At 41.8% G+C, this 11325-nt stretch overlaps 1 non-coding gene across 1 annotated transcript; it reads left to right on the forward strand.

Annotated features, from left to right (window-relative positions):
* Positions 1 to 434: 434 nt before the first annotated feature.
* On the forward strand, positions 435 to 542 carry LOC130963913 (small nucleolar RNA R71). Its single transcript, XR_009080030.1, has one exon. It is a non-coding gene; the product is annotated as a small nucleolar RNA R71 (small nucleolar RNA).
* Positions 543 to 11325: the final 10783 nt, after the last annotated feature.

Consider the following 11325-nt stretch of genomic DNA (forward strand, 5'->3'; position numbering starts at 1 on the left):
GGGTGATTTTTCCATGAAGAATTATAGGTGTTTCCATAGGGTTCTCCTAGGTAATTCACCTCTTCCATTGAGGGATTCTCAGGATCATAAGCTTCTTCTTCAGATGAAGCATCCTTAGTACTGCTTGGTGCATTTTGCATTCCAGACAGACTTTGAGAAATCAAATTGACTTGTTGAGTCAATATCTTGTTCTGAGCCAGTATGGCATTCAGAGCATCAATCTCAAGAACTCCTTTCTTCTGACTTGTCCCATTGTTCACAGGATTCCTTTCAGAAGTGTACATGAATTGGTTATTTGCAACCATCTCAATTAGTTCCTGAGCCTCTGTAGGCGTCTTCTTCAGATGAAGAGATCCTCCAGCAGAGCTATCCAAAGACATCTTGGATAGTTCAGAGAGACCATCATAGAAAATACCTATGATGCTCCATTCAGAAAGCATGTCTGAGGGACATTTTCTGATTAATTGTTTGTATCTTTCCCAAGCTTCATAGAGGGATTCTCCATCCTTCTGTCTGAAGGTTTGGACTTCCACTCTAAGCTTACTCAATTTTTGAGGTGGAAAGAACTTTGCCAAGAAGGCATTGACTAGCTTTTCCCAAGAGTCCAGGCTTTCTTTAGGTTGAGAGTCCAACCATATTCTAGCTCTGTCTCTTACAGCAAAAGGGAATAGCATCAGTCTGTAGACCTCAGGGTCAACCCCATTAGTCTTGACCGTGTCACAGATTTGCAAGAACTCAGCTAAAAACTGATGAGGATCTTCCATTGGAAGTCCATGGAACTTGCAATTCTGTTGCATTAGAGAAACTAATTGAGGCTTAAGCTCAAAGTTGTTTGCTCCAATGGCAGGGATAGAGATGCTTCTCCCATAGAAATTGGGAGTAGGTGCAGTAAAGTCACCCAGCACCTTCCTTGCATTGTTGGCATTGTTGTTGTTTTCGGCTGCCATGGGTTCTTCTTCTTTGAAGAATTCGGTTAGGTCCTCTACAGAGAGTTGTGCCTTAGCTTCTCTTAGCTTTCGCTTCAAGGTCCTTTCAGGTTCCGGGTCAGCTTCAACAAGAATGCCTTTGTCTTTGTTCCTGCTCATATGAAAGAGAAGAGAACAAGAAAATGTGGAATCCTCTATGTCACAGTTATAGAGATTCCTTGAGGTGTCAGAGGAAAAGAAAAATAAAAGAAGGAGGTAGAAGAATTCGAACTTGATTAGATAGAGTTCGAATTGTGCATTAAGAAGGAGTAGTACTCCATAAATAGAAGGATGTGGGAGGAAGGGAAGAGAATTTTCGAAAATTAAGTAAAAGATTTTGAAAACATTTTGAAAAACACTAATTGATTTTCGAAAACAAGAGTGAGAGAAAAAAAATCAAGTAATTTTTGAAAAAGATTTTGAAATTAGAAATTAAAAAGATTTGATTGAAAACTAATTTGAAAAAGATGTGGTTAAGAAGATATGATTGGTTTAAAAAATGTGATTGAGAAGATATGATTTGAAAAACATTTTTAAAAATATTTGATTTGAAAACAATTTTAAAAGATATGATTTTAAAAATTAATGACTTGCCTAACAAGAAAAGATATGATTCAAACATTAAACCTTTCTCAACAGAAAAGGCAACATACTTGAGATGTTCAATCAAATCATTAATTGTTAGTAAGTATCTTTGAAAAAGGAAAGAAATTGATTTTGAAAGCATTTGATTGAAAAGATATGATTTGAAAAAGATTTGATTTTGAAAAACTTTGAAAATTTGAAAAAAATTGATTTGAAAAACAAAATCTTCCCCCTTGTGCCATCCTGGCGTTAAACGCCCGGAATGGTATCCATTCTGGCGTTTAACGCCCAAAATGCTACCTTTTTGGGCGTTAAACGCCCAACCAGGTACCCTGGCTGGCGTTTAAACGCCAGTCTGTCTTCTTCACTGGGCATTTTTGAATGCTCAGCTTTTTCTGTGTGATTCCTCTGCAGTATGTTCTGAATCTTCAATTCTCTGTATTATTGACTTGAAAAGACACAAATTAAAAATATTTTTGGATTTTTAATAATGAGGAATAATCAAAATGCAACTAAAATCAAATAACAATGCATGCAAGACACCAAACTTAGCAGTTTGCAGACTACTGACACTAATGAGAATGTATATGAGACACACAAAACACTCAAGTCAATAGAATTCAAAGTTCAAAGTAAGAAATCATCAAGAATTACTTGAAGATCCTTAAGACACATGAATGAATGTATGCAATTGACACCAAACTTAAGATGAGACACTAGACTCAAGCAAGAAACATCAAATATTTTTGGTTTTTATTATTTTGTGAATTTTTTTGTGCTTTTTTTTTCGAAAATTATATAAAAAGAAAAATAAAGGTTTCAGAATTCTCAAATTGAATTTCTAGGAATCATTGTAATGCTAGTCTAAGACTCCGGTCCAGGAATTAGACATGGCTTCACAGCCAGCCAAGCTTTCAAAGAAAGCTTCGGTCCAAAACACTAGACATGGCCAATGGCCAGCCAAGCCTTAGCAGATCATTGCTTCAATAACAAGATTGGTAGAGATCAGCAAGCTATTGTGATGATCAGTTGAAACCTCGGTCCAATAAGATTAGACATGGCTTTTCAGCCAGCCAGATTTCAACAGATCATCATGAAACACTAGAATTCATTTTTAAGAACTCTGAAGAAAAATACCTAATCTAAGCAACAAGATGAACCGTCAGTTGTCCATACTCAAACAATCCCCGGCAACGGCGCCAAAAACTTGGTGCACGAAATTGTGATCACTACTTTTACACAAAACAATCCCCGGTAATGAATCCAAAAACTTGGTGCTCAATACCATGGCATAAACACAACTTCGCACAATTAACCAGCAAGTGCACTGGGTCGTCCAAGTAATAAACCTTACGCGAGTAAGGGTCGATCCCACGGAGATTGTTGCTATGAAGCAAGCTATGGTCACCTTGTAAATCTCAGTCAGGCAGACTCAAATGGTATAATGATAAACGAATAAAGCATAAAGATAAAGATAGAGATACTTATGTATATCATTGGTGAGAGCTTCAGACAAGCGTATGAAGATGCCTTCCCTTCCGTCTCTCTGCTTTCCTACAGTCTTCATCCAATCCTTCTTACTCCTTTCCATGGCAAGCTCATGTAGGGTTTCACCGTTGTCAATGGCTACCTCCCATCCTCTCAGTGAAAATGTTCCCATGCTCTGTCACAGCATATGGCTAATCAGCTGTCGGTTCTCGGTCAGGCCGGAATAAAATCCATCGATCCTTTTGCGTCTGTCACTAACGCCCCGCCTGCTAGGAGTTTGAAGCACGTCACAGTCATTCAATCATTGAACCCTACTCAGAATACCACAGACAAGGTTAGACCTTCCGGATTCTCTTGAATGCCGCCATCAGTTCTCGCCTATACCACGAAGACTCTGATCTCACGGAATGGCTGGCTCGTTTGTCAGGCGAGCACTCGTTTGTCAGGCGATCAACCATGCATCGTGTATCAGGAATCCAAGAGATATTCACTAAGCCTCGTATGCTTGTAGAACAAGAGTGGTTGTCAGTCACTTTGTTCATGAGTGAGAATGATGATGAGTGTCACGGATCATCACATTCATCAGGTTGAAGAACAAGTGATATCTTGGACAAAGAACAAGCGGAATTGAATAGAAGAACAATAGTAATTGCATTAATACTCGAGGTACAGCAGAGCTCCACACCTTAATCTATGGTGTGTAGAAACTCCACCGTTGAAAATACATAAGAACAAGGTCTAGGCATGGCCGTGAGGCCAGCCTCCCAAAGTGATCAAAAGATCTAAAGAAAAAGGTTCCAAAGATCAGAAGATTAAAATACAATAGTAAAAGGTCCTACTTATAGAAAACTAGTAGCCTAGGGTGTACAGAGATGAGTAAATGACATAAAAATCCACTTCCGGGCCCACTTTCGTGTAGAGACTCCTCTTGGAGTTAAACGCCAGCTTTGGTGCCAGTTTGGGCGTTTAACTCCCATTTTGGTGCCAGTTTGGGCGTTTAACGCTGGAATTTCTTGAGGTGACTTTGAACGCCGGTTTGGGCCATCAAATCTTGGGCAAAGTATGGACTATCATATATTGCTGGAAAGCCCAGGATGTCTACTTTCCAACGCCGTTGAGAACGCCCCAATTGGGTATCTGTAGCTCCAGAAAATCCACTTCGAGTGCAGGGAGGTCAGAATCCAACAGCATCTGCAGTCCTTTTGAGTCTCTGGATCAGATTTTTGCTCAGATCCCTCAATTTCAGCCAGAAAATACCTGAAATCACAGAAAAATACACAAACTCATAGTAAAGTCCAGAAAAGTGAATTTTAACTAAAAACTAATAAAAATATACTAAAAACTAACTAGATCATACTAAAAACATACTAAAAACAATGCCAAAAAGCGTACAAATTATCCGCTCATCAATACCCAGCTGAAAGATATGGTGGACAACCTTGTAAGTACCAACAAGCCCCACCCCGTGCCTATGGACCATCCTCTCAACATAACCCCGAACCACCACATTCACAAGCTTCTTTTCGCCATTCGCCACCATACGATCCTTATCCGCCCCAATACCAATCCAATTACTCCCAAGAACCACCACTCCCCCATACATTTACCCATATCCATCAAAGTCGGAATCACAGGGTGGCCTCAAAGACTCAATAAAACAATGTACTACAGTCCTTCATCAACTGGAGCAAGCAATATTGGAGAGGTTAAAACAATTATCTTCCAGACGCTCAGCCCTTCAACAGATCCCCATGGCTTTATGCGGAGAATCCAATGAAGAAAGCAGTACAGAGAAGACGCTAGAAGCTCCAGTGAACAGCATAGAGCATAGCTTCGTATTAGAACAAGTAGAGAAAGCTGTCATTGCAGAAGAGGAAGAGTCGGTTGTTATGGAAAACTCCGTCAAGGATGTTACAATTGACGCTGAGGAGGATTTTGCACCGCCTCCAATGCAACTATCTTATGAAGAACTGAACGGAATAACCCAGGACACAGGTTTCCTTGATGATGATGATCACGAGTCCTGTTCTCTTAGTGACGACCTTGCATCCGCAAGTGATTTCTCTGAGAGAGAGGAATCTTCCCTGAGTGAACATGAAGCTGATGCTGAGGTAGATTTTTCTCAACCTCCTATTTATGACTCAAGTGACGAGGAAGATATCAATGACTTTGATCAAGACATGGGTGAAGTTGGAGAAATTTTCAAAGAGGTGGAGGAATTTACTGAAGACCACAAGGGAGTAGAGCTTGCAGAGCCACTAGAAACACCCATCCCAAGGCCATTACAACCCAACACAGTCTTCAAGTGGGTAAAATCCTTAACTTTCATCTTTACTTTTCCACTTGAATACGGTTTGCTTGAAACAGATGGCCAGCTTAGAGCTCTCTGCGGCTTTAAGAGTAAAAGGAAAATGGCTCATACTCAGAGCCAGTGCACAAGGTTCAATAAGATTCCATGCTTCAACTCGAAGCGCAAGGATTGGTATCAAGCTCAATCGAGTGGATCATGAAGAACGTTTGGTCACCGTAGTGAGAATCTAATTTCCAAACCGCCCAGATGGAAAAGTATAGATCAAAACGGAAGCGGATTTGGAACTAAGGTTTGGAATCCTGGAATCTGTTCTGGCATTTGTCACCCCGGGAGCCTGAAAATCTGTTTGAAGCTGCTTAGAAGCTTCACATGCCTAGTTTGGGACCCCGGAGGCTATTGGCATTCCAAGCATTGGTGGAGATTTCTGGATGAATTTAAACACAAGCCACCATAACAGGAAGCTCAACCAACATCCAACTTAAGGACTTTAACCAAAAGTGCTAGGTGGGAGACAACCCACCATGGTATGATCGTTCCTTTTTCATCTTTTATTTATTAGTTCTAGTTGTTTTCAAGTTTTACTTTATTTTTCGTTGGACCTGGAATTACTCATAACATTCATACCATTTTGCATTCTGCATACTGCATAATTACATATTTAAAAAAAAAAGAAAAGTGGCGTGCGATGCGACCGCATCAATCATGCGATCGCGTCAACTGCGATAACACACCCCCCACGTGTCCGCGTCACCCACGCGGTCGCGTGCCCTGGAGATCGGCGTATAACCCCAACGTCCAGAAAGTTGGGCTGGCAACGTGCTGCCCTTGTGCTTTTCGCGCAAAAGGCCCACGCAATCGCATGCCCCATGCGATCGCGCCACTTGCACAAACCCAATCCCGCGCGATCACGTCCACCCCTCTCCTAGCCCTCCCAAGCGATCGCGTGACCCACGCGATCGCGTCCACTCATTTCTCACCCCTACCACGCGACCGCGTTCCCCACATGGCCGCGTGGGTTTCAAAGTATAACCCCCCCAGCCACGCAAACCCTAGCAGTTGCACGCCCCCCCCACCTTCTCCCCCTCTCTCCCTCCTCTGTTCTCCACCACCACTAGCCACCATTGCCACCACCGCCGCCACTGCCCACCGCCGACCACCCAGACACCGCCAACACCAACCCCGCTCCCTCCTTCCCCTTTCCATCTTCCTCCTTCTTCTTTCTCCCTCCCCCTCCGCCACTGCTTCCCCCCTGCGCCACCACCCACTGCCGCCAACCGTCCTAACCGCAACCCCCCACCACCAGCACCGGATGCCACCATCACCCCAGCCGCCGTACCCCTCACCCTCTCTTTTTCTCCCCTGTCCGAACAGCCGCGCCGTCGTGCCCGCCACCGCCAGCCACCGCACCGGACGCCACCATCGCCGCCACCACCCCGCTGCTCTCTACCCAAATCTCCTTCCTAGCCTGCCAGGTTCCGCAACACGCCAACTCTTTTCTTCATTCGTAATTTTCTTTATTTTTTCCGTTTATGTTCATGTTTAGGCTAGTTAGATATGCATGTTGTAGTGGATTTTAGGTTGTTAGGTAGCCTAGGATGTGGTTAGTGGATTTAGGTCTGTTTACTTGCACTGTTCATGTTCCTGTTTTATCATATCTGTAATTCTGCTGTTGCTGTGACCCTGTTCATATGCTGTGATTTCCTGCATTTGCTATTTTTTTACTCTGTACTTTCATGTTTATATTCATTATATGTACCTGCAGCTTGACTTTTTAATTCATATGAACTGCTTTGATTGCTGTTTATTTTCCGGGATAATCCATATTTAGCCGGAATGCTGCCCAAATTTCTATAAATTTTTTTCATTCATGTTTTGGTTTGGCATTTTGAACTCTGTTTTGCTCTGCCTTACCCAAACCATTTCAGGAATGCCAGGGCATGCTTTATTACCCTCTTCGATTTCCGGGTTCATAAACTGCATCTGTGATGCTCTGATTCCAATTCTCCTTTATATCCCTTTGAATCAGCATCTAATTGTTTTCCTTATTTGGTTATGAGTTTCTTCTATTCATACATGTGAATCCTTGTTACATGGAATATTTTCTTTATGCCACTTACTTTACCCACATCTTATTGACCCGCTAATTTTAATTTACTAACTTCTTTTTCAAATTATAACCATACTAACTTTTTAAAATCTCTTTTCTGACTTTTCAATTTCCTCTAACTTTCTAACCATGGCATAATGACAATGTTTCTATTTAACTTGAATTCTAATAGATTTTGGATTGTACATTATTTCTTTCAAATTTTTCAACTGCTATACAATCCTTAATGCACATTTCCTAACTCATTTACCTCATTCTCATTCTCCTTTGCTGCTTTGAGTTTTCTTTGTTTAATTGCATATTTGCTTTCCTATTTGTATCCATATTCTGATTTTCCATTTTTCAGGATGTCTACCTCACAGAGGAAAGGTAAAGGCAAGGTTACTGGCAAGCGCAAAAGAGGAGATTCCTCCCAATCCATCATTGACTTAATGCATGATTCTTCATGGCGGGAGAAGAACTTTACACAGCAGGAAAAAGCTGACCAGCTGCTCCCTGCCAATGATTCCATCAAATTTGCAAACTGGTACTGTGAGCTGAAGTATCCGGCATTTGCAGACTCCAGAAACCTATACCTAGAGAGAACTCTGAAGATTCCAGACGCCCTCAAGCAGTACACCACTGAGCAAATCAAGCAAAGAGGCTGGTTCTTTCTGGAAAGAGCACTGACAGAGGTCAATGCATCTTGGGTTAGGGAATTCTACTGCAACTACTACATCACTACCCTAGATGCAGTGAACCTGAGAGGAAAGCAAATATTGGTCACTGAGGAGGCCATAGAGGACATTCTACATCTCCCACCTAAGTTCGATTAGCCTGATGGTTACAAACAGGCTGAGGAGGACATGCGTTTCTTGAGGTTTGATTGGGACGCTGTCAAGGCAAGGATAGCTCTAGACCCGACTGTTCCTTGGGAGATGGGTCAGGACACCACCCTGCCCAAGGGTATCAAGCGGGTGTACTGACAAATAGATTTTTGCCGGTATAGAAATTATCAAGCGATCAATCGTAGTATAGTCTAAACCGACGCAAAATCCATCATCAAACAAATCTACAATCTATATCCGAGAGTACTAGTCTCCCGAGTCGTCCTCCCTTGGAATTGTCAAAGTGTGCATCTTATTGATTTAGTAAGCCTTGTTGGAATTCTTTGAGAGGTTTAGCAAAGTAATGAGAAACAAACAATCAATTATCAAAAGACTTGGCTTAGGGTTGGCATTAGAAATTCTATCCTTATAGTCCATTCAATATTGACAACAATTAGGCCTTGCTTCATTTAGTTATCCCCTAAATATAGAGGAAGTTCAAATGAACACAATCAACTTGAGTCACAAGTCCTAGCTTCACCTCATGGGAAACTAGCTTTAGTGCCCTCCAAGCCAACTAGCAATCCCTAATTCTAAATCAACTAGTGATACCACTATTCAACTTCTTCCAATTACCAAACCATATGCCAAGTGTGAAAATTCTACTCCATAGCTAGTGTTGACTGGTGCACGAAATTGTGATCACTACTTTTTAATACACGAAATAATCCCTAGTAATGGCTCCAAAGACTTGGTGCTCAATACCATGGCATAAACACAACTTCGCACAACTAACCAGCAAGTGCACTGGGTCGTCCAAGTAATACCTTACGCGAGTAAGGGTCGATCCCACGGAGATTGTTGGTATGAAGCAAGCTATGGTCACCTTGTAAATCTCAGTCAGGCAGACTCAAATGGGTATAGATGATGAATAAAGCATAAAGATAAAGATAGAGATACTTATGTATATCATTGGTGAGAGCTTCAGATAAGTGTATGAAGATGCCTTCCCTTCCGTCTCTCTGCTTTCCTACTGTCTTCATCCAATCCTTCTTACTCCTTTCCATGGCAAGCTCATGTAGGGTTTCACCGTTGTCAGTGGCTACCTCCCATCCTCTCAGTGAAAATGTTCCCATGCTCTGTCACAGCATATGGCTAATCAGCTGTCGGTTCTCGGTCAGGCCGGAATAAAATCCATCGATTCTTTTGCGTCTGTCACTAACGCCCCGCCTGCTAGGAGTTTGAAGCACGTCACAGTCATTCAATCATTGAATCCTACTCAGAATACCACAGACAAAGTTTAGACCTTCTAGATTCTCTTGAATGCCGCCATCAGTTCTCGCCTATACCACGAAGATTCCGGTTAAAGAATCCAAGAGATATTCACTAGAGCCTCGTATGCTTGTAGAACAAGAGTGGTTGTCAGTCACTTTGTTCATGAGTGAGAATGATGATGAGTGTCACGGATCATCACATTCATCAAGTTGAAGAACAAGTGATATCTTGGACAAAGAACAAGCGGAATTGAATAGAAGAACAATAGTAATTGCATTAATACTCGAGGTACAGCAGAGCTCCACACCTTAATCTATGGTGTGTAGAAACTCCACCGTTGAAAATACATAAGAACAAGGTCTAGGCATGGCCGAGTGGCCAGCCTCCCAAAGAGGGTTCAATCATAAAAACATGATCAAAAGATGAAAATACAATAGTAAAAGGTCCTACTTATAGAAAACTAGTAGCCTAGGGTGTACAGAGATGAGTAAATGACATAAAAATCCATTTCTGGGCCCACTTGGTGTGTGCTTGGGCTGAGCAATGAAGCATTTTCGTGTAGAGACTCTTCTTGGAGTTAAACGCCAGCTTTTATGCCAGTTTGGGCGTTTAACTCCCATTTAGGTGCCAGTTCCGGCGTTTAACGCTGGAATTTCTTGAGGTGACTTTGAACGCCGGTTTGGGCCATCAAATCTTGGGCAAAGTATGGACTATCATATATTGCTGGAAAGCCCAGGATATCTACTTTCCAACGTCGTTGAGAGCGCGCCAATTGGGCTTCTGTAGCTCCAGAAAATCCACTTCGAGTGCAGGGAGGTCAGAATCCAACAGCATCTGCAGTCCTTTTCAGTCTCTGGATCAGATTTTTGCTCAGGTCCCTCAATTTCAGCCAGAAAATACCTGAAATCACAGAAAAACACACAAACTCATAGTAAAGTCTAGAAAAGTGAATTTTAGCTAAAAACTAATAAAAATATACTAAGAACTCAACTAAAACTACTAAAAACATACTAAAAACAATGCCAAAAAGCGTACAAATTATCAGGGAGTTCATTTGTAAAATTCTAAACCGTCAAAAATCCAATCGTCAGGGAGTTCAGTAACTTTCTTGCTCAGCTGTCCCACTTGTGCTTCCAAATTCCTAATGGAAGACCTTGTTTCAGTCATGAAACTTTGAGTGGTTTTGATTAGATCAGAGACCATGGTTGCTAAGTCAGAGGGGTTCTGCTTAGAATTCTCTGTCTGTTGCTGAGAAGATGATGGAAAAGGTTTGCTATTGCTAAACCTGTTTCTTCCACCATTGTTGTTGTTGAAACCTTGTTGAGGTCTCTCTTGATTCTTCCATGAGAAATTTGGGTGATTTTTCCATGAAGAATTATAGGTGTTTCCATAGGGTTCTCCTAGGTAATTCACCTCTTCCATTGAAGGGTTCTCAGGATCATAAGCTTCTTCCTCAGATGAAGCATCCTTAGTACTGCCTGGTGCATTTTGCATTCCAGACAGACTTTGAGAAATCAAATTGACTTGTTGAGTCAATATCTTGTTCTGAGCCAGTATGGCATTCAGAGCATCAATCTCAAGAACTCCTTTCTTCTGACTTGTCCCATTGTTCACAGGATTCCTTTCAGAAGTGTACATGAATTGGTTATTTGCAACCATCTCAATTAGTTCCTGAGCCTCTGTAGGCGTCTTCTTCAGATGAAGAGATCCTCCAGCAGAGCTATCCAAAGACATCTTGGATAGTTCAGAGAGACCATCATAGAAAATACCTATGATGCTCCATTCAGA

This window comes from Arachis stenosperma, chromosome 2 (assembly GCF_014773155.1).
Source record: "Arachis stenosperma cultivar V10309 chromosome 2, arast.V10309.gnm1.PFL2, whole genome shotgun sequence".
In the NCBI taxonomy this organism is placed as follows: domain Eukaryota; kingdom Viridiplantae; phylum Streptophyta; class Magnoliopsida; order Fabales; family Fabaceae; genus Arachis; species Arachis stenosperma.